The 23,387-nt window shown below is 39.8% G+C and overlaps 2 long non-coding RNA genes across 2 annotated transcripts in view; one reads left to right on the forward strand and one right to left on the reverse strand.

The window, feature by feature from the left end:
- The window catches only part of LOC114484687 (uncharacterized), a 104,871-nt gene that overhangs the window by 49,789 nt on the left and 31,695 nt on the right, over window positions 1-23,387 (reverse strand). The window lies entirely within an intron of this gene.
- On the forward strand, window positions 3,946-6,154 carry LOC114484688 (uncharacterized). Its single transcript, XR_003677868.2, has 4 exons — window positions 3,946-4,053; window positions 4,272-4,384; window positions 4,597-4,842; window positions 6,103-6,154. It is a non-coding gene; the product is annotated as an uncharacterized lncRNA (long non-coding RNA).

The raw sequence follows: 23,387 nt of genomic DNA on the forward strand, positions 1-23,387 counted from the left end.
GTTCCCTTTTCTCCACACCCTCTCCAGCATTTATTGTTTCTAGAGTTTTTGATGATGGCCAATCTGACCGGTGTGAGATGATATCTCATTGTCGTTTTGATTTGCATTTCTCTAATGATTAATGATGTTGAGCATTCTTTCATGTGTTTGTTGGCGATCTGTATATCTTCTTTGGAGAAATGTCTATTTAGTTCTTCTGCCCATTTTTGGATTGGGTTGTTTGTTTTTTTGTTATTGAGCTGCATGAGTTGCTTATAAATTTTGGATATTAGTCCTTTGTCAGTTGCTTCGTTTGCAAATATTTTCTCCCATTCTGAGGGTTGTCTTTTGGTCTTGTTTATGGTTTCCTTTGCTGTGCAAAAGCTTTTAAGTTTCATTAGGTCCCATTTGTTTATTTTTGTTTTTATTTCCATTTCTCTAGGAGATGGGTCAAAAAGGATCTTGCTGTGATTTATGTCATAGAGTGTTCTGCCTATGTTTTCCTCTAAGAGTTTGATAGTGTCTGGCCTTACATTTAGGTCTTTAACCCATTTTGAGTTTATTCTTGTGTGTGGTGTTAGGGAGTGTTCTAATTTCATACTTTTACATGTAGCTGTCCAGTTTTTGGATGTCCTATATTGACGGCTTGACCCTTGCTGAAGGCCCTGGATGATATACCCACTCACCATTCTGATGCTCCATGGGCAACCCCTGCATGTGTCACCTCCACCCTTGACTCCACTCTACCTTGCCTCACCCCTGTGACAGACCTAGGGCCAGGCCCAGAACCCTTCCCTTCTGCCCTTCCCTGGCAAATCTCAAAAGAAAAATCATTCTTAGAGGCAGAAGCAACAAAATTCAGGCAGCATGACTCGTCTTTGACAACTGGCCTTGCAGTTCTTTGGGGTTGCCATTACCTGGTATAATCACTCAGATAAGCCACAGCCCAAATTTGACCGGGTGTGGTGGCCACTTTCATGCACTGTCCAGTTCCTCCTTCAAAGAAATCCTTGTTGTCCCAGCTGCTAGGGGTCCTGATGGTGACAACCCTCAGCTCTCAGCCTCTTCAGGGACTGCCTCAGCTGCAGAGAGCCAACTTGACCCAAAGGTGGTTTCCCTGGTACTTTCTGAGGTTGTCCATATCCAATGCTCAAGGCGGAAATATAAACTCCCAGCCATTTTGGCCCGACTGAGGACAACTCTGAAGGACCATTCTAGCTCCCGAGCTCCTTGTGGGTCGGCTGAAGCTACTGTTCGGCCTGCATCACAGCTCGGCTTCTCCTTCTGTCTATTCCTTCTTCCTTCCCCTCCTTTTCCCAAGAAGGGGATCCCGAGGGTACACCCTAAGAAGCATCCTACCCTCTATGCTCTCTCTGAGAGTCAGCTTCCCAGAAAGCCCAGCCTACAATACAAGGTCTAGCCCAATTCACCCACGCTCACTGTCACGATCTCTGGATTCCTCCAGAAACTATTAAACCCAAGAGACAAAATGGCCTTCCAGAATTACAGCTCCCCGGACAATTTCCCAATCAGTTTTTACTTTTTCTCAGAGGCACGACTAGTGTAGCTTCCCTGCTTACACAAGCACATAAATGAAGTCAGAAAAATGATCTTTCCTGATGCCTATTAATCAATTTCTTGCCTACTATACATCGCCTCAGCTCAGAGCTTCTCTTTCCTCAAGGAAGTCAGACAGATGATCACGGGTTGCCACACAACACTGGTTCTTTACTTTGACCTATTGAGTCCTAGGAGGATTTATCAGCAAACAAGAAGCTAGTCTGACTATACGTCAGAAGCAGACAAAGAGTCAGTCATTAAAGGAATATAAACAACTAGGTGCTTCATCCATTTTCTAAAGCTGATATATTTATAAACATGCCCTTGGGCAAGGGTCAGCCTCAACGATACCTCCTTTGGGAATAACAGATCCCAAACTACTTACTTGTTATGACCATACATGACATTTTGATCTGAGTAATCATTAAAATATCTGTACTTTTAATGGTCCATAAAAATCTTAACATGCTTCCTTACATGTCAGATTTTCTAAACTACAACTGGATGAACCTTCCATTTGGTCTTCAAGAATAGAAAAAGTAACTCCCCTATTTAAGTGTGTAGTACTGTGTGTTTGATAAGCTAATAAAATCATAAAGGATGAAAGTGCAGTAGAGTATAACTGCTTATTTTTAAAGATTTTCTGTGGGAAGATACTTCATCTTATTAAGCAGATCTTCCTAAGTAAATCCTTTGCTCTCACGGCGTGCAGCCTAATTCTTACAAAGGAATTAAAGGACTACTTGATAGTCTATTGGTTTCTCATATTAGCTTTTATTTTATTATGTCCCTTTGGAAATATTGTTTCATTTTTGATCTGAGAGTCTGTCTAGATATCCAAAATGGAGCTGATATTGTTAGGCAGGCTTAGGTACTGATCAATATTCTGTCCTTTGTGTGAAAAACGCTATGACTGATGCTGAACCGAATCTGTAGGGACAATTACAACTGTAAAAACAGATGTTCTTCTCCCAGGCCCACCCCAGCCATATGTTTTTGATTCCTGGTGCTGGGCACTTGGCAGAGATGGGCATTTTGTGTCAGTCAGCCTTTGATACTCCTGGACTGTCTGAAGATTATTTTTTAAAAGTTATGGTTCACCACTGATGAGGCTACTTGCCTTTATTGCCTTCGAGATTCTGTAACTCCTACGGGTCATGCTCTGAGATTTTGTTTTTGTGCCCCGGATACTTATAAGCACTTTAGTTCAGGCTCCCATAAAGTGGTTACTTGGATCACTGGAAGAGTGAGTGGAACGGACTTTTAAAAAACATTCAGTATTAAACAAAAATATATGGGGGCTTCCCTGGTGGTGCAGTGCTTGGGAGTCCGCCTGCCGATGCAGGGGATGCGGGTTCGTGCCCCGGTCCGGGAGGATCCCGCGTGCCGCGGAGCGGCTGGGCCCATGGGCCGTGGCTGCTGGGCCTGTGCGTCCGGAGCCTGTGCTCCACAACGGGAGAGGCCACAGCAGTGAGGGGTCCGCGTACCACAAAAAAAAAAAAAAATATATATATATATATATATATATATATATAGTTGGTTGTGGACATCACCATGCCCCCCAACGGGAGAGGCCCCAGCAGTGAGGGGCCCGCGTACCACAAAAAAAAAAAAAAAAATATATATATATATATATATATATATATATATATAGTTGGTTGTGAACATCACCATAGGAAAAACTACTGAAGTTTAACATCTGCCCTTAGAAGCTTCAGATTTACTGGGGGAGACAAAATTAAGACAGAGTGATGTTTGCCATCATTGAAATAGGTTGGGTTGTATGATCACTCACATGATCTCAAAGTGAATCACGGAGTTCCTTGTTAAAATGTAGTTCACGCAGACCTACTGAATACAAATCTCAGCACTGGCGTTGGAATCTGCATTTTTAACAAGCTCCCCAAGTGATTCTCATGCACACTAAATGTTGACACCCATTGCCCTAGAGGCTGATTATTTCAGCCTGAGCATGGTTCCTCAATGCCACCACTAGTTAGTGGTCCTCGGTGTTTTGGAAGGAAGTGGGGCATTTAGCGACTATCACCACTGAAACGTATGATTAATCATTGCAATGATGGTGCTGACGCCCCACCCAGAGCTCCTTTACCACTCTAGTGCACCCGCCCCCGCAGCTCCTGACTCCACCTCACCCAGAACCAAGATCGGCTCTGTTTATTTTATATTTAGCAGCTGTAACTGTTGGCTGCTAACAGCTCACAGCTGCACTCTTCTCTGGAGAAGCGTTCTCTGCTGACAGAACCCACCTCACTGAGAGATGCCTAAGAGGTCATACACCCGTCAACATAGCCAATGACTGACTGGTATTAAGGAGCAAAAGACCAGCCCATTTGCCTCAAGGGAGACAACTCTGTGATGCCATTTTTGCCCTGGAGTTCTCTGTGGACTCAAGGCTGATGGCTAGACCTCTGCTGAAACCACTTCTTTGCTTAGCTGCTTCTCCTGCTTCTTTCCTTTCCTTCCTTAGAGGTTTCTCCCAAGAACACTCCCTCAGTAAGAATCCCTGTCTCCTTCTCTGCTTCTACATTACCTACGGCAAAATTGTTATTCAGCAGTTGAGGAGGATTTTCCAAAGAGAAAAAGTTGTAAAAATTACAAGAGAGATTCTGTGAATAAATAGAGACATATTTGTAGCAAGATATTAAAGAAATAGGAGGTCGGGTTCCAAGTAAAATGGGGTAACTATACCCTGTTTATCTCACTCAATGCAGCTATAAAACCTGGACAGACTGCATAGGGCAGCTATTTGAAGATTCTGAAAAGTAAACAGCATGCAGATTGGGAAAGAAGACATACCTGAATCCGAAGTACGACCAAACTGGTGGTGAGTTTATCATTTATTTTTCCTCTGCTATCCCTGGCCTAGAATAAAGGCAGCCCCAAGCCTAGAAGTAGATACTGGGCAGGGACAGAGAGAGCTCCAAGGGAAGCCCTCTAGTTCTGTCTGGAAGGGCAGGAAAGAGATCTCCTGATGCTCAAAGAGAATAGGGGAAATCTCCAGGGTTTTTCCCCCTTTTCTGTTTTCTTGCACTCCAGGAAATCCTGCAGTAGCAGCAGAGACAGCAAGCAGCAACAGGGGCCTATGGGTGCCTAGAACTGAAGAAGGGGAACCGTTATGTTTTGATCAGAAGAGCTGTGTCCCAAGAGGATGTGGTGAACCCCCATAGCTATTTTTCTCTCTTCCCTCCTGCTGCTTGATCCCAGACATGGGTACAGCTGTGGGAAGTACACAGCACAGCACAATAGCTAAAGCCCCATCTTTCTGAGGTCAGAGACTAAAAGGTGAGCCCCAGGGAAGAACTGGTAATGGGGAAATTTGGGGAGAGAGTATAGCTTGGGAAAACCACCCCATAAGATTGTCTCTGAACTCCTAGGCTCACTCCCTAGCTGTACATATGTGGATCTGACCCTAAATAATATACCAAAGATTCCGAGAACTGCATTATGGGATAGAACGCTGTCCAGGTCCCAGACTGGCCACTGAGAGGCACACACGAGACAGATCTGAATAGCACTGCAGGGGCTTTAAAACTGAACTGAGCCCGGAGCCAAAACCCACAGAAGGCTGGCTGCAATGTGCAGCCTGAACCCAAACAAGTTGATGGCCCATTAAAAATAGCTACGTTCCCCATAGACTTTAAACAAGACCCAGAATCTCATAACTCGGAGTCTCCCAAAACATCCAAGATAGAATCTAAAATTAATCAGCATACAGAGAACCAGGAAAAACCTTCAACTCACATCAGAAAAGACAACCAACAGACACCAATACCATGATGACAGGTGCTGGGATTATCGAAGACTTTAAAGTAACTATTATTAAAATGTTCCAAGAAGTAAAGGAGAACACTTTGGAAATGAAGGGAAAGTTAGAAAGTCTCAGCAGAGAAACAGAATATATAAAGAGGAATCAAGTTGGAAATTTTGAACGGAAAAATGCAATAACCAAAGTAAAAAACTCACAAGATGGGCTCAAAAGGAAAATGAACATAATAAATAGTGAATTTATTGGTAGATCAATAGAAATTATTCAGTCCAAACAAAAGGGTGAAAAAATATTGAAAAATTAATGAACATAGTCCTGGAAGCTGTAGGAAAATACTAAAGGTTTAACATTTGTGTCATTGGAGGCCCAAAAGGAGATGAGAAAGGGTATGCTGTAGAAAAGATATTTGAGGAAATAATGGCAAAAAACATCACAAATTTGGCGAAAGACATAAACTTACAGGTTTAAGGAGCTCAATGGATCTCAAATAGTATAGTATAAACCCAAAGAAATCCATGCCTAGACACATCACAATCAAACTGCTAAAAACTAAATACAAAGAAAAAATCTTGCGAGTAGCCAGAGAAAATATAACATTACTTATAGGAGAATTACAATTTGAATGTCAGCAAATTCTCTTCAGAAACTGTGGAAGCTCCTATGTTATCTTCTAGGCCATTTACAGTTTTGTGTTTTACATGTAGGTCTGTGATCGACTGATTTCTGTGACGAGTGTAATATCTGTGTCTAGATTATTATTATCATTATTTTTGCAGGTGGATGTCCAGTTTTCCAGTACCATTTGTTAAATAGACTATCTTTGCTCCATTGTGCTGCCTCTGTTCCTTTTCAAAGATCAGTTGACTATATTTATGGGGTTCTATTTCTGAACTCCCTATTCTCTTCCATCGATCTATTTGCCTATTCTTTCACCAATACACTGTCTTGATAACTGTAGCTCTATAGCAAGTCTTGAAGTCAGATACCATGAGTCCTCCAACTTTGCTCTCCTTTAATATTATGTTGGCTATTCTGGGTCTTTTGCCTCTTCATATAAACTTTAGATTCATATTGTCAATATCCATGCAATATACTTGCTGGGATTTTGATTGGCATTGCATTGAATCTAGAGATCAAATTGGGAAGAACTGATATAGTGACAATTTTGAGTTTTCCTATCCATGAAGATGGACTAGCTGTCCATTTATTTAGTTTTCTTTGATTTTTGTTCATCAGTTTTGTAGTTTTCCTCATATAGACCTTATACATATTTTGTTAGATTTATACATATTTCATTTTGGGGATACTAATGTAAATGGTATTGTGTTTTTTATTTCAAATTCTACTTGTTCATTGCTGGTATATAAGAAAGTGACTGACTTTTTAATATTAACCTTGTATCCTGCAACCTTGCTATGATTGCTTATTAGTTACAGGAGTTTTTTGGTTGATTTTTTTGGATTTTCTACATAGACAATCATGTCTTCTGTGAACAAAGACAGTTTTTTCTTTCTCAATCTGTATACCTTTTATTTCACTTTTTATTGCATTAGCTCAAACTTCCAGTATGATGTTGAAAACAAACGGTACAGTAGGGAGACATCCTTGCCTGGTACCTGATCTTAGTTAGAAAGCTTCGAGTTTCTTGCCATTAAGTTTGATGTTAGCTGTAGAATTTTTTGTATATGGTCAATTACAATGCAGGTTTCCCTACCCTAGCACTGGTTTCCTGCAGTGGTTTCTGCTATTGAGTCTCTGCTCTGGTAAGCTACAAATCCCTTTATTTGCCTTTCTGTCTGTCCAATACTGGGGGCAGTGGTTTGCCCTATGTTTTCTCTGTTATGGATCCAAGAAAAGTTGTTGATTTTTCAGTCTGCTCAGCTTTTTACTTGTTCAGATGGAGTAGCAGCTTCCAAGCTCCTTATATGCAGAACTGGAAACTGAAAGTCCCTCACCAGCAAACCTTTTCTGAAAGAATCGTTAAAAGAAGTGCTTCAAATAAAAAGGAAATGTTACCAGAAAGAAACCTGGAACATTAGGAATGGAAGAAGAGCAAAAAAAATGGTAAACATCTGGGTAAATAGAACAGCCTCTCCTGTTGAGTTCTTTAAAATATGTTTGATGATTAAAAGTAAAATTTATCACATTTTCTGATGAAGTTTTTGATGTATGTAGATAGACTATATAAAAAGCAACTACAATATAAAGGAGGGAGGGTAAAGGGACCTATATGGTGGTAATATTTTTCCACTTAAAGTAGTAAAATATTGATTCTGAGTGGACTGTGAAAAATTGAATATGTATATTATAATCCCTAGAACCAACACTAAAAATACTATATAAAGAGACAGTAAAAAACATGAGAAAAATTTTAATGTAATATTAAAACATGTCCAAATAATCCAAAAAGAGGCAGAAAAAGGGAAACAGAGAAATGAAAAATAGAAGGAATTAATAAAACAAATAATGAAATAGTAGGCTTAAATAAAAACATCAATAATTAAATGTAAAAGTCAGAGATTGTCAGAATAAATTAAAAAGAAATAAGACCCAACTATATGTTCTTCACAAGAGACTCACTTCAAATATAATGATATAGGTATATTAAAAGTAAAAAGATATATCTTTAGGCAACTACTATCAATAATAAAAGGAGGACTTCCCTGGTGGCGTAGTGGTCAAGAATCTGCCTGCCAATGCAGGGTACACGGGTTCGAGCCCTGGTCCGTGAAGATCCCACATGCCACGGAGCAACTAAGCTTGTGCGCCACAACTACTGAGCCTGCGCTCTAGAGCCTGCAAACCACAACTACTGAGCCTGCGTGCCACAACTACTGAACCCCATGTGCCTGAGCCCATGCTCCACAACAAGAGAAGCCACCACAATGAGAAGCCTGCACACTGCAACAAAGAGTAGCCCCCGCTCGCCACAACTAGAGAAAGCCCGTGTGCAGCCAATGAAGACCCAACGCAGCCAAAAATTTAAAGATAAATAAAAATTTATAAAAAAATTAAAAAATAAAAGGAAAGCTGGAGTGACTATAGTTTAAAAAAAGAGAAGAAGACACTATGGCAAAGTGGCATGATGCTGAATCTAAGCTACTTGTCACCATTAATTCCTTAACAAACTATTTACATTCTTAGGAAGGAAAGTTTTACTGTCTTACCTTTCACGCATCCAGATACTAAAAAGCTGCTAGCACTAGCTGGACAGCTTTTGTGAATGTTCACAGGTTTGGAATTAGAATCTTACAGACTGCTGCACTCTAATGATTTACCATAAGAACAGAGGACATAACACCTAACTTTCCCAGTTATTTTCATTTTACCCCCTCCATAGTACAAAGCCTTATGCTTCAAAACTACAAGAAAACAAGGTGGCCATATAACTAACATCACTTGCCTTGAGTCTCGTTTGTCTGTTAAGAAAGTTATACATAGCCACCACAAGTAAGGGGATACTACTCTGAAACCTTTCTTTTTAAGAATAGTTCTTTAAGTAAGGAGGTCCCTTAAAAAACTAAAAATAGAACTACCACATGAACCAGCAATCCCACTCCTGGGCATATATCCAGAGAAAACTAAAATTTGAAAAGATACATGCACCCCAATGTTCATTGCAGCACTATCTACAATAGCCAGGACATGGAAGCAACCTAAAAGTCCATTGAAATAGGAGTGGATAAAGAAGATGTGGTATATATATACAATGGAATACTACTCAGCCACTAAAAAGAATGAACTAATGCCATTTACAGCAACATGGATGGACCTAGAGATTATCATACTGAGTGAAGTAAGTCAGACAAAGAGAAATATTGTATGATATCCCTTATATGCAGAATCGAAAAAGAAACGATACAAGTGAACTTATTTATAAAACAGAAGTAGACTCACAGACTTAGAGAACAAACTTATGGTTACCAGGGGGAAGGATGGGGGGAAGGGATAGTCAGGGAGTTTGGGATCGACATGTACACACTGCTATATTTAAAATGGATAACCAACAGGACCTACTGTATAGCACAGGGAACTCTGCTCAATGTTATGTGGCAGCCTGGATGGGAGGGGAGTTTGGGGGAGAATGGATACATGTATATGTATGGCTGAGTCCCTTTGCTATAACCTGAAACTATTACAACATTGTTAATCGGCTATACTCCAATACAAAATAAAAAGTTAAAAAAAATTTAAAGTAAAAGCGAACATTATATACAGGGGTTTCCTCACACATAAAAAATATCAGTACAAAGCTATGTATTCTAACTTCCCATGGGAACGATAGGCAGAGAAATGACAGGGATTTGGGACCCGGTTTCCTAAATTTTGGAAATTTACAGATCCTTTATGACTTCAGTTTTCCATTATATAATGAAGATAATAACACCTATGTGATATGGTTGTTGTGAATATTAAGATACCTTATGAAGATGCAAACTAGTATATATAGGATGGATAAAAAACAAGGTCCTACTGTATAGCACAGGGAACTATATTCAATATCCTGTGGTAAACCATAATGGAAAAGAATATGAAAAATATATATGTATAACGGAGTCACTTTGCTGTACAGCAGAAATTAACACAACATTGTAAATCAACTACACTTCAATTAAATTTAAAAAAAAGATACCTTATGAGATGTCTTACCATAGTGCCTGGCACACAGTGGGTACTCAATGAACATAGTTTGCTTCTTCTTCGTTTTCATTCCCTAGAGTTATTTTTGCTAAAGAAATTGAAAGTAAGGAGATATCATGTCAGCCTTGAAGCTCCAGAGTAGGCTTTATGGAGGGTATGTAATGATCTTGGCTTTGAGAGAAAGCTGAGATTTGATGGACAGTGAAAAAGAAGAAAGGCCTCCCAGGGCCTGGTAATAAGATGGGAAGAAGATAATCTTTGAAGTCTCAGGCAGCCAAAGGTAGGATTAATGAATAAAGAACACTGGATAAGTAGGAGAGATATTGACTTGGAACCTAGCCTTAAGTAAACACAATGAGAAAGTCTTGTGTGGGTATGAGAGTTGACTTCAGGTTAGCCCATGACTACATGGTGAAGTAGGCAGAATTTTCCTTTGGTGCTTTTCCAACATGACTTTTCTGCCTTTCCTTCCCTTTCAGCATCACTTCTTCCAAAGACTCCATTATACTACTTATGCTCAACTATCACCTATTTGGGAAGAAAGTGGGCTAAAAAAATATCCAATTCATACTAAAGGGGTTTTGACCTAATGGGTTAATCCTCCTAGGTCATCAGTATTTTAAAAGAGAATCTTGGATTGTCTTATGATTAATCAAGAGAAAAGCTCTCCAGAGACTGAATTTCCACCACTTCTCCTGAGTCGGGAAGATAGTTTTGATTATAGAGGCTACCCACTCAAATCATACCACAAAGATAACGTCCCACTCCATCTATGGGTGATAAGGACCCTAATTAATAGACCTGGGCATGCACAGTCTAGACATAATCATGCTTTAATGTCAACATTCTAAATGAGGCTCTAGAAGAATTTGTCTGAATTACCCCTATGTGAATGTCAGGGTTGAATAATATATTATTATATATAGCCCTGGGGACAAAGAAATAGCCCTGGGGACAAAGAAATAGCTCTGGGGACAAAGAAATGGAGGAGCAAGCAAGGGAAAAGAGGCCAAGCCTCAAAGTAACAGTATTAAATCCAAAGGGCCAGATGTATGATTGCCAATTATCCTCCAAGCTTTGGGAGTTAGGGAGGTGGGGTGCAAAATGGGAACTGGTCAGGAACAAATGTTAACTCCAAGGGGATTGTGGTGATCAGTCCATCCATAACATCCATGGCTCATGTTTCTTATTCAGTGGCAGCCAGCTGTGACTGCTCACTGGATTAGCTTAAAAGGTTAAAGGCAGGGTGGGTATAGAAGATGCAGCAATGGACTTGTGGGGAAATTTTAAATAAATATTAGAGAAGAATTGGTAGTTATTAAAATACAGAAACTAAGAAGCTATTAGAATACAGAAGTTATGGCACACGTGTCCAGAGGAGGTAGTAAAATCACTATTTAAAGACTCATTAGACACCCATTTATTTTTAAGACAGGATTTAAGAAAAATAATGAGATCTATCTTCTGGTAGTGCTGAGATATGAGCTAAATGACCCAAAAGAGGTCTCTTCAAACCCAAGAGATTCTGTTTAAACGTTAGAATCCATCTGCCAGAATGGAAATTAAATCCGATAAGCATTCTTCTCGGAAAAACATTGCCTTATATGAGCAATGCTCTATTTGCTCTTCTCCTTCTTTCTTTTCATCCCTTCCAAATTAAAAACTGGCTCAAACCTGTCTCAAAAGTAATTTTCTTGACACTAACCCCTAAGAACAGGATTCATAACTTAATATACCAAGAATGGCAGACTTCACCTTGATAGAGGTTTCCTGAACTTTGTGTTGAGAAATATTCTGAAGCTGCATTCAGAGGGCTATGATTAGCAATGCCTGCCCTGTGCAGGAAGCAGGGATTAGAGCATGCTCACCGGGTGTTTGCTACTCCTGCTATATAACAACCCAAGGAATATTTATAACTAAAAGCAATAAAATGGTAATCTAATATTTTAATATTCTGAGGCATATATGATCTCACAGGTATCAATGAGATTTGGTGCATGATATAATGGACTCCTTCCAAGAATATGGAAATAAGGGGCTAGTTATTGTTCAAAAGAAAAAGATCCGGCAGAAGAGGAAAACACATAATACTGGTGCACTAAGAATAGGTAGGCTTTTTTTTCAAATCCACTGGTCTAAAGTTAGAACCCTAAGGAAAATATTCAGGTGTTATTTAAAGGAGAGAGGAAACAGAACTGATACTGTTAGGACCATATACCACATGGCTTGGCCTAATGAAGGCCCAGATAATATTCTTCTAATATTGATTACAAAACCGATTTTACAAGCAGAGAGCTGAACTGCAAGTGTCATCCACTTCCAGAGCCACCTTGTTAACCACAAAGCTATACTGCCTAAATCTTAGCTGGAACTCTGATCCCTCGCTGTGCTTAGTAACTTTTATTTCTTTTGATAGCCAAACTACTCAGCTGCCTAACAAACAGCCTTTAGGGTCCAGCTCTTTCAAGGGATTCAACCCAGAATTTCACGAGCCTTGGAGTCAATTCCCACTCTACCATCTAAAGTCGTGGCGATCTGTCACATGGTCTGGTTGCTGGGGTGATGTCGAAGACCCTAGCATAGTGCATACATTCCTCCAGCCTCCTATCAGCTTTCCCTGAGATGAGCCAAAGGGGTACGTGTGTGGTAGCTGGGGGTGATGTGGCAGGGGGATTTGAGGGGATATTGCCTGATATATTGTTGGAACTCAAAGATTTAACAAATGAATAAATAGTTCAACGAATGTGTGGAATTCTGGGGACTACCTTAAACAGTGGGAGGAAAAGTGTCTTCTGGCCTTGGAAAAACAAATATAGCAAGCCAGAAAAATAGAAGCAGGCCACTGTATATAAGGCCGTTGCTTTTCTATCCTGCTATCACCAAACATCCTCCTCCTACGACAGGAAAACTAGGATAGCTTTGCACAGAAGGCTTGTCTGTCAGTGGGAGAATCCCAAGACAGGAGGTTATTTAAACTTCTAATTAGCAGGGGGAAGTTTATGCAGGCATGTTGACATCTGGCGGCACTTAATCTGGGAGTTCTCTAGCATGTACAGTATGAAGTAAAAGGGTCATGCACAGGATCATTAAAGTGTACAGTTTGTTCTAATTTCAAATCTGGGCATGGACAAATAGACTTTTTCCTCTTTAACAATATACTGGTATGTTGGGAGATAAACAACATCTAAACCTCTGCAGCCTTTAAAAACTTTAATGGAGGAAACAACTATGCTTAGTTTTAGTAACCAGAGATGAACTTGAAATAGTTTCTGAGTAAAAAATTGATTTTTGTTTTCAATCTAATCTTTTCTGAATTGTTCATTTTGGATGTTAAGCTGTGCTGCTATCGTCACTTTTAAAGAGGGAGAGTTTGGTGATGTTTGATCATCAAAGAAAATTAGTGCATAAGGCTGTATGAAATTGGCTATGTTTGGACTTCATTTTAAAAGCACCTTTGCAGAGGATATACAGTCTTGGGAAACAGTGGTACCTAGAATCCAGGAGCAGAACAAGTTTTGCCTTGGCAAGAGCAAATTTTGCTTTACAGTAAATTACTTGGACAATGCTTCTGCCTTTTATGTTTCATAAATTTCAGTTATTTTATAAGCAAAATATTATTAATTATGGAATGAAATATGTAACTTAATCTCCATTTAGGTTTGGATATAATTCTAACTAAAATAACTATCTACTTGGTGAAGGTGTACAGAAGAAAAACACATTCTCAGCTCCAACTTACCCATTTTCATGGATTGCTGTCGACGGAGAAAACTACTTCATACCACCAGCTCTGCTCCACAGAGGCAACCTATTTTGAACCTAATGCTCGTCTATATAATTTTGACTATACAGATTGCTTAATTCAATCCATTATTGGAACATAGGTAGAAATATTTAATTTATCCTGTGCTTTTGGGCTCAAAATAGAACTGAGTTTTCTCAGGAATACAGAAAGCTAGGAATTTATAAAATTAGGGAAGTAAGAAATTATGGCATTTGGAGTTGAGAATGAACTTTCACAGAATTCAGAATACCTAGATATTCTGCAGGGCAGGCTATAAGTGCTGGGAAATGAAAGCCCTCCAGGACCAGCCCTTGTACACTGATAGCTGGGACTTGGTGGATAAGGATGCCAGGTCTCAAGCCTCTTGGATGGGATACCTCTGAGGTGCCCGTCTACATCATGGATAGCAAACCATTTCTGTAAAGGGCCAGAGAGTAAAGTTTTAGACTTTGACACCACATGGTTTCTACTGCAACTATTCAACTCTGCTGTTGTAGAGTGAAAGCAGCCATAAACAATTCGTAAATGAATGAGCATGGCTATGTTCAACTAAAACTTTATTTATGGACACAGAAATTTGAATTTCACATCATTTTTATGTGTCACGAAATATTCGTCTTCTTTTGATGTTTGTAACCATTAAAAAAACCCCGTAAAATCCATTCGTAGCTCATGGGCTGCATAAAACCAGGTTGGATTTGGCCCACATGGGCTGTGTGTGCTAATCCGTGTTCTAACGTTATCTCTTGAAGTTTCCCTTGGGGATTCCACAGTGGTATCTTACTGGAAAATTCACCCTTTATTGCTTTCCTTATCTTCCCTGTCTCATTTCCCCATTCACTTAACAGTGTTCCCAGGAATCACCTCCAAATAAGCTACTTGCACTTGGATACTGGTCTTGAGGTCTGCTTCTGGGGGGGAAGCAAAACTAAGACAACCAGCTTGGCTGATTAATCACTGAATTGAACATTCGTTGCTTTGACATCATGAAGATCCTGTTGAAAGACTCCTGGGATCCTAAGAGTAGATTCAATAAAAGGCTCTTTTCATTATATTCTCAGACTGACAGTGCAGTAGGTTAAATGTGTAAACTTTACCATTCCAGTCTTTTGATTTGCACCCAAGGTAAAACTGAGAGTGTTAACACCGGCAATGAGCCCAAGGCAGCCACTCTGTCTCAGATCCATCGCTCTCAAACCCTCATGCTGGTTGTATCCGCAGTGAGGACATCAAGATGCTTCGCAGCAGTATGTGTGTGAGTCAGAGTCAACCGAGCCATGTAACAGCCCACAGGAACCCAGAGGCACTGGGTGTGATGATAACCACTGCAGCAATCTCTGTAGCCATGTGGATTTATGAAATGGGTTTCCTTCCCAAAGCTCCCTGACAATAACCAAAGGACTGAACGATTTCTAGATCAAGAACAGTAGGTGGGTAGATGGGGCGTTCATTTTTTTGGTCCCATCTTGTTCATTTTATGTAGTAATTTCTTTCTTTGCAAATTGAAAAAGCTTTCCTCACCCTGTTCTATGCTGTTCCAGATGGCTGTACCCTCTCAACCTGGCAGGTGCCTGCCTATTGGCAGTAAGGCTGTGAACTTATTAAGTACAGCAATTTCTGATCTTAAGACACAAATGAAGCACAGTAGATTCTTTTATTAATGACAGGCTTTTCTAATAAAAGGATAGGCCATGGCATGTGGACTACAAGGAAATTATGTAGCCGTATCTGGCTCTGAAGTGCTAGGGACTTGTGCATTGTCTAAAAGTTGATTAATAGACACTGGTTTCCCCTAGTCCTACTTGGTATGCAACATACAACAAAAATATAATTATAAACTTAAAAGGAAAAACAGCTGACATTCCAGAACTAGCTCTGGAGTGTTTACAAGTTCTAACAAAATCCTTCAAAAAATGTGTTTTAATTCGGTTTCTATTAGCAAGTCTAATCCATTGGGACTCCCTAATTACTAAGGTAAGTCTTAACTCACTTTCATCATTATTTTCTCTCTTTCAGTCCAAAATAGAAAGGAAGAAGTTCTCTTTATTAACCTGTGAATTTTAAACTGAACTTGAGTCCAGCAATGTTAGCTATCACTGGTTCTTTCTGAGCCTAACCCTCTGGAGGGCTTCATTTTAAAATTCAAATACAGGGAGATTATTTATCACTGTGGTTTTGGCAGTGACATAATTGCCCCTTGAAGAAAACAAATTGGCAGCCTTGCAAAAGAGGAAGTGATTTTTAAAAATTTATTTATTTTGTATGGGAATTAAGTTCTGCAAACAAATACCTCTGACTACTGGGGCTTTAAAACATGCTGTATGGTGTTCAAATGAAAAAGCAACATGAAGCCAGTAAATGCCGATGGTCATAGGGTGTGGGAAGTGTAGCCATACTAATAATAACCAAAGTGCCGAGGAGTAGTAAACCAATGCCTGGACTTATAAGCTGGCTGAAATTTCTACCCTAGGCTCCACATTCCTGCTTGAAAAACACCGTCTTCTTTTTTAAAAAATCTTATCTCAAGTTTTAGGATTACATTAAAAGGACTCAAGTAATTATTCAGATATTTGAATATATCCAGACTTAGAAATATCCAAGAAGAATTAGCAGCATTTTTTCTGACATTCCTTACCGTGTAAACATGTCCCGAGAGGTTACCTTTACAGTAAATTAATGAAACAAATTAAAGGAGCACAGATATTCAAGGCATTACAATTTTAAATGGTGGTAGTAGCTAGATATTAATGATTACTTTAAAGGTTCCCCATCAGAAATCTATCCTAAAAGATTTCAATTAAAATAAATTAATGTCTCTAAAACACTGAGCATCACACCTTCTTGATGGGACACATGAAGGCCTGTGTTTCTGTGGTGTAGCAGGATGCAGCCAGGGTAGAGTAGAGAGAGAACTGGCTTCTTCCTGCCCATAGCAGCCTCTGGGTACATATGCTGCAGGCTGAGGCGGAGGAGAGAAAGGAGCTATTTCTTACCATCAACCAGCTTCCCAGCTCTGGAATTTTTTCATCAATTTGCATAACCGGGAACAGCAGGTGTATTTCAGACACATACGGATCACCGTCCCTCTTCCCCATCACACACATACCTTCTCCTAGGTCTCCCTCCAGGCCCACTCTATCATATACATTGCCATCTGCTTTTTAATGCTGCAAAGTTCACATCTAGGGATCTATTCCTTGGATGTAAGGCCTGGTTTCTTAGTAATATGCACATAATCCTGGGATGTATAACACCTTTACCCCTTAGCTTTTGAATTTAAACAAACCCACAATGTTCAGTGAAATTAATTACTTTAAAATAATCACAAAATTAAAATGAATAAGGTCTATTAATCACTTACATGTTACTGAATACAGGTAGGGGGAGGATTAGGCAAAGAAGGATACAAAAAGGGGAGACTGTGTGATCTCCATAATGATCAGGTCAATGGAAATGAAAACTGCCATTATTCTATTCAACACAACCTCTCATTGCCATAAGGAAAGAAGATTCTACACAGGTGTTCATTTATTATACTTTCTAAGGTATACTCTTTTCTATGAATGAAATATCTATATATAATAAAATACATTTAAAAAATAAGATTCAGCTTAAATACCCTGTTTGGGACCTAGAAATGAAATTCATCAGAAAACTCTTCATGATTTTATCCCATTTGGCCAGTAGAGATATCATTATATGGCATTTCTCCAAGTCCCCAAGCTTATTTACATCGCTTTGCTATCCTCATAACATCTGTGCTCTTAGGAGAGTAGGAATATACTTCATTGAATACTTTTCTGTGTAACCAGGAGAAGAAGCAATAAAAACGCGGAAACCTAAGAACTGTCATATTAATCAACTATATTTCAATTTAAAAAAATAAATTAAAAAAAGAACTGTCGGGACTTCCCTGGTGGCGCAGTGGTTAAGAATCCGCCTGCCAATGCAGGGGACACGGGTTCGAGCCCTGGTCTGGGAAGATCTCACATGCCACGGAGCAACTAAGCCCGTGCACCACAGCTACTGAGCCTGCGCTCTAGAGCCCACGCGCTGCTACTGAGTCCACGCACTGCAACTACTGAAGCCCACACGCCTAGAGCCCGTGCTCTGCAACAAGAGAAGCCACCGCAATAAGAGGCCCATGCACCGCAACAAAGAGTAGCTCCTGCTCACCGCAACTAGAGAAAGCCCGCGCACAGCAAAGAAGACCCAACGCAACCAAAAAAAAAATAAAGAACTGTCATATTGTGATCATGTAGGGAATGTGGAACGCTCATAAACAGTTGGTTAGAGCATAACTTGAAGGACAAATTTGACCATTCTGTCAAACTATCATGTGATATAATTTAAAGTAGTGGTATTTTTTCCAGAAAGTTATTGTATAGAAGCACCCTAACAAACAAGTGAACCAAGGTATAAAATATATGTGAGAATAAAAAATATTCATTGTAGGGCTTCCCTGGTGGCACAGTGGTTGAAAGTCCGCCTGCTGATGCAGGCGACACGGGTTCATGCCCCGGTCCGGGAAGATCCCACATGCCGCGGAGCGGCTGGGCCCGTGAGCCATGGCCGCTGGGCCTGCGCGTCCGGAGCCTGTGCTCCGCAACGGGAGAGGCCACAACAGTGAGAGGCCCGTGTACCACAAAAAAAAAAAAAAAAAAAAAAAAAAAGTATTCATTGTAACATTGTAAATGGGGCAAATGCTGGAAACATCCTAAATGTTTGTTAGTAGGTTAAATAAACTATGGCTTAGTAACACAATGGAATATTATGCAGCCACTAAAAAATTAAGTTTATATGTACTGATAGAGAAAGGTACTCAAGATATTTTATTAAGTAAACTGTATGTATACTATCACTTTATATATATATATACATATATATATACACGTGTGTGTGTATATATATATATATATATATAGATATATATAGATATTACAAGGAGAAATGGACAGGCACCTATTCATGTGGTTCCCTCTGAGGAGAAGGATGTTGGCAGGAGAAATTTTTACATTTCACAGTCTTCCGAACTGTTTGAATTTCCTTTTTGGAAATGCCCATTCATTACTTCTCTAAAATAATAACACCAAAATAATGAAAAATAAAAAAGGGAAAAAAGGGAAAAAAGGTAAAAGTGAATTATCCTTCTGGAAGCATACCTAGGTGTCATTTGGGTCTACAGTCTCTCTTTGACAGTGGCTGTAGTACTGGGTTAGAAGACGTCAGAACTGCCTTCCCGGATGTGGTCTGAGTATTAGTGTTCCTGCATAGGTTATAGATTTGTTACCATGAAATAATATCTATCATATTTGAATCAGTATAAATTGCTCATAGCACTGCTTGGGGGTAACAAGTTTCATAAACTCATCACTCCCACTTCATATTCCTATCAGGGATGCAGAGGGGAGAGGCCTCTAAATTTAGTTCTTTCAATCTTCAAGAGCTGCTTATAAGGTTTGATGAATAATTTGGTGTTCATTGCTCCATGTCTTTCAAAAGTGTATAGTTTTTGACTCTATCTCCCACTCAACCTTGCCTTTCCAGGCAGAAGAGTAAGAAATCTTTTCGTCTGCCTTCAAATAGAGAGACCTCCTGTTTTTCCAGTCATTTTAGCTGCCCTTTTCTGGGTCCTTTCCAGCTCCAATATGAATTTTTTTTAAACATCTTTATTGGAGTATAATTGCTTTACAATGGTGTGTTAGTTTCTGCTTTACAACAAAGTGAATCAGTTATACATATACATATGTTCCCATATGTCTTCCCTCTTGCATCTCCCTCCCTCACACCCCTCTAAGTGTTCAGAAACCACCTAGCTGATCTCCCTGTGCTATGCGGCTGCTTCCCACTAGCTATCCACCCTACGTTTGGTAGTGTATATATGTCCATGCCACTCTCTCGCTTCATCACAGCTTACCCTTCCCCCTCCCCATATCCTCAAGTGAATTTTTGAGAGGTTTCAGAATCAGAATTGCAAATGGTTTCCTCAGCATGGCTGTGCAGGGATTCTATCCAGGGTTCCCTGTATTGTTCCCACTGCTTGACCAGCCTTTTGGAACAAGCTACCCAACTCCCTTTAGCCATTCTTCTCCCTCTGCAAGACACCAGACCTCTAAAATGAAAATGGAAAACAATCAGATGTTTCTAAATCATAGAATCCCAGAATAGAACTGAAACGGTCATTAGCTATAGTCTTGTCCAAACCTCCCATTTCATAAATGGGGGAAACTGAGGCCCAGAGAGGTTAAGCAAAGACTCCAACTTAAATCTCCCAACTTCCATGCCAGCCCCCTCTCCATTCCATCTGTGTGCAGGAGAAATATTAAAAAGATTTAATAGCTGTAAATACCTCAGGCACCAGACTGAAAACCCACCCAAGTGTTGGGGTATGGTCCTGAAGGCACCCTGCTATGGTGGATGATAACTCTTTATTTGCTGGGTCAGGGAGTGGTGTGTGGGGTTCCAGGGGGTGGACAGAGGTGACAGGGGTGGCAGGTAGGGGGAGCTTGTGGAGCTCAGAGCAGCATCTCTTCACCAACCAATATGGAAGTTTTTTAATATGTTAACAACTGGGACAGTCATCCAAGTGTGTTCCACTTGCGTAGCACTTGTGTTTATATAGTTCTTTGGTCTAATTTAGATAAGACATACGTATAGTTTCTTTCTTTATTGGAATGCTTTGCTGTGTGAAGACTCAGAGTCGCTGGCAAAGTGATATGCTTTAAATCTTTTAAAATTTAGACATCATGAAATGACTTCCAGGTATTCTGAACATTACACGTAATTAACCAAATTCTAGAGGTCTCACACCTCCGGTGGCATTACAGTACTGCAGCCTTTTAATATCAGTCATAAAAATGAAATATTTAAATTGCAAAATAGATATATCTACACAGAAATGTGAGCCCTCTAAAAATGCATGAGCTGATGCTTATCTGTCTTCAAGCAAAATGAGTCACAGTAATGTTTCCCTCTGTGCAACAGATTTTAAATTGTGATTTATGCAGTTTAAAAGCAGCTAAGTATACCTTGTCAGTAACACTCTCACGAGATTGTTTGATGGAGACCACTTTGTACAAATTACCTAATCAACTCAATTCCCCTTCCTCAGAGCAGAAGAGTAAGGAATACCCAACCCCAGAAATGGGTGGGTCTGTGTGTGTGTGTGTGTGTGTGTGAAGAGGCTCTTCTCTTATTCTGGTTTTCTCCCTCCAGCTCCTCAGGAGGTACTGCATGAGACACAGCATACGTGAAAGCTAAACAATACGATGTACAGAAATGTTCCTCCCCTACCCCCTAACACCAAAACATCTCTCCCACAGCTTGAAATCCCAACATTCCATTTTGTCTTTAAGAGTCCCCCCAAAAACAAAATTATTCCTGATGAGCCATAAATACTTCTATCTCTGGTAACCTTTTCCCCCACAAACAAATGGGATCTGGGTTCTCACAAGAATTTATTTTCTCATCTATTTATTTAACAGGTCTTTCCAAAATGTCAAAAGTCAAATTATACTTACTCATACTTTTAAAGAAATAATCTTTGTTGAATAGAAAAAGATGAGATGAATAGAGATATAGAAGAGGCTCAACAGAATATGTGTTGAATGTTGGATGAGCGAAAATTTAATCAATATGTTTGTCAATTACACCTCGATATACTGTTTAAAAGATCAATTCATAAGAACTTGCATATCTGAACTGGGAACTTCTGATGTCAAATTCTGTATTATATAGAGTTCAATCAGAGAAGCAAAACCACTACACACACAAAAGGGATTTGTTACAGGGATTTGACCCTACACAATTGTGGAAGCTAGTTAAGCAGTCTCTGTAAGGTTGTTGTCTTTGCTTCTGATGCTGGAGTTTAAAGTCCGCAGAGCAGGCAGCGGGTGAGGGGGGGGGCGGTGGCAGAAGGGAAGATGGATATGAAATGAGGAAAAGCAAGAATGAGCTGGAACGCAGAAGCACCAGCCGAAGACCACAAGGACGGGCTGAAACCCGTGTCAGTTCCTGTTGCCTCTGACCTTAGTAGAATGGTTGCCCTGTAGAAGCTGGGGACCCTTCATCCCAGAGCTAAACCCACACATCTAGCCCAGGAGTAGAAGCAGCTGCTGTCTCACTCCCACGAGGTAAGTGAGCAGATCGGTGACAATGTGTGTGAGCTACAAAATGGCTGCTGTTCTCTTCTCCCTCCAAATCTCAAATAAGAATCTCTCTTGTGGCCCACCATAATCAGAGACATATAGGAAAGGGATTCCTGGAATATGTAGCTCAGCCTAGTCAAGTTGACACATTGCAAAGCCACCACACTAGTCACTATACTGAGGGAGAAAAGACAAGTGTTAACAGATTTCTGAGAACAGATTTCTGAGTGTAAAAAAAATCGGACTGAAGGTCTTTGCCTAGTAGGGCAGAGAAGAGGGCAAGGATGCTGCAAGGAGAGATAAGAAGGTATATATCTGGCTAGTTGCCTTCCTTCGTTTCATTCATTAAAAACATGTGTTGAGCATTTACCGTGTGTCAGGCCCTGTGTTCAATTTTATTTTTCTAAGATGGCCACACCAATATAACCCTTCCAGCATGTTCATCTTCCACTGTGATCTTGAAACTCCTATATCAAGAGATGTGGTCTATGTTCACTCACTTTAATTCTAGGCAGGACTGTGACTATGGCTGAAGTGACACTGCACGACTTCTGAGGCTAAGTCACAAAGGTTATTGAATTTCTGGAGACTCTCATCACTGACTTAGTCCCCATGTTACAAAGAAGCTCAGCCCTCATGGAGAGGTCATGTGTAGGTGTTCCAGTTGACATTTCCAGCTAAGATCTCAGCATCAACCAGCTAGCATCAGTCACTAAATATGTGAATGAGTTTTCCAATGATTCCTGCCCCCAGTCTTCAAGTATCAACCCCCCCAAAACTGATGCCAAAATGGAGCAGAGAGATGAGTCTCACTCAAATTACAGATTTGAGAGCAAAATAAATGCTGTCATTATTTCAAGCCACCCAAGTCAGGGGGTAATTTGTTACACAGCCATAGTAACTGAAATAGGCTCTGTGCCAGACTGATAGGGGATATAATGATTGTTATATGTTGTTATATCCTAAATCCTTCTGCTATAATATTAGATCCATTGGCTTGAAGCTAAGTTTTTAATCAGTACTTTTGTATAAATAATGGTATGTTTTATACTTTTTATCCTGAAGTAATTGTAGATTTGCATGCAATTTTAAGAAATAATACAGAGAGATCACATATACTTTTCATCTAGTTTCCCCCCATGGTGGTAACATCTTGCCTAACTAGAGTACAATATCACAACCAGGAAATTGAGATTGATGCAACTGACTGATTTTATTCAGGTTTCACCAGTTATACGTAATCATTTGTGTGTGTATATATATTTAATTCTATGCAATATTATCACATGTGTAGTTTCATTTGACAATGATTAGAGTCAAGATACAGAACAACCCCATCACAAGGATCTCTTATGCACCCTTTATAGCAACAGCCACCTCCCTCCCAATACCACCACCACCCCCAATCCCTGGCAACCATTAATCTGTTCTCCATTTCTATGATTTTGTCATTTCAAGAATGTTATATAAATGAAATCATATAGTATGT

The sequence above is a fragment of the Physeter macrocephalus genome, chromosome 21 (assembly GCF_002837175.3).
Source record: "Physeter macrocephalus isolate SW-GA chromosome 21, ASM283717v5, whole genome shotgun sequence".
NCBI lineage: Eukaryota > Metazoa > Chordata > Mammalia > Artiodactyla > Physeteridae > Physeter > Physeter macrocephalus.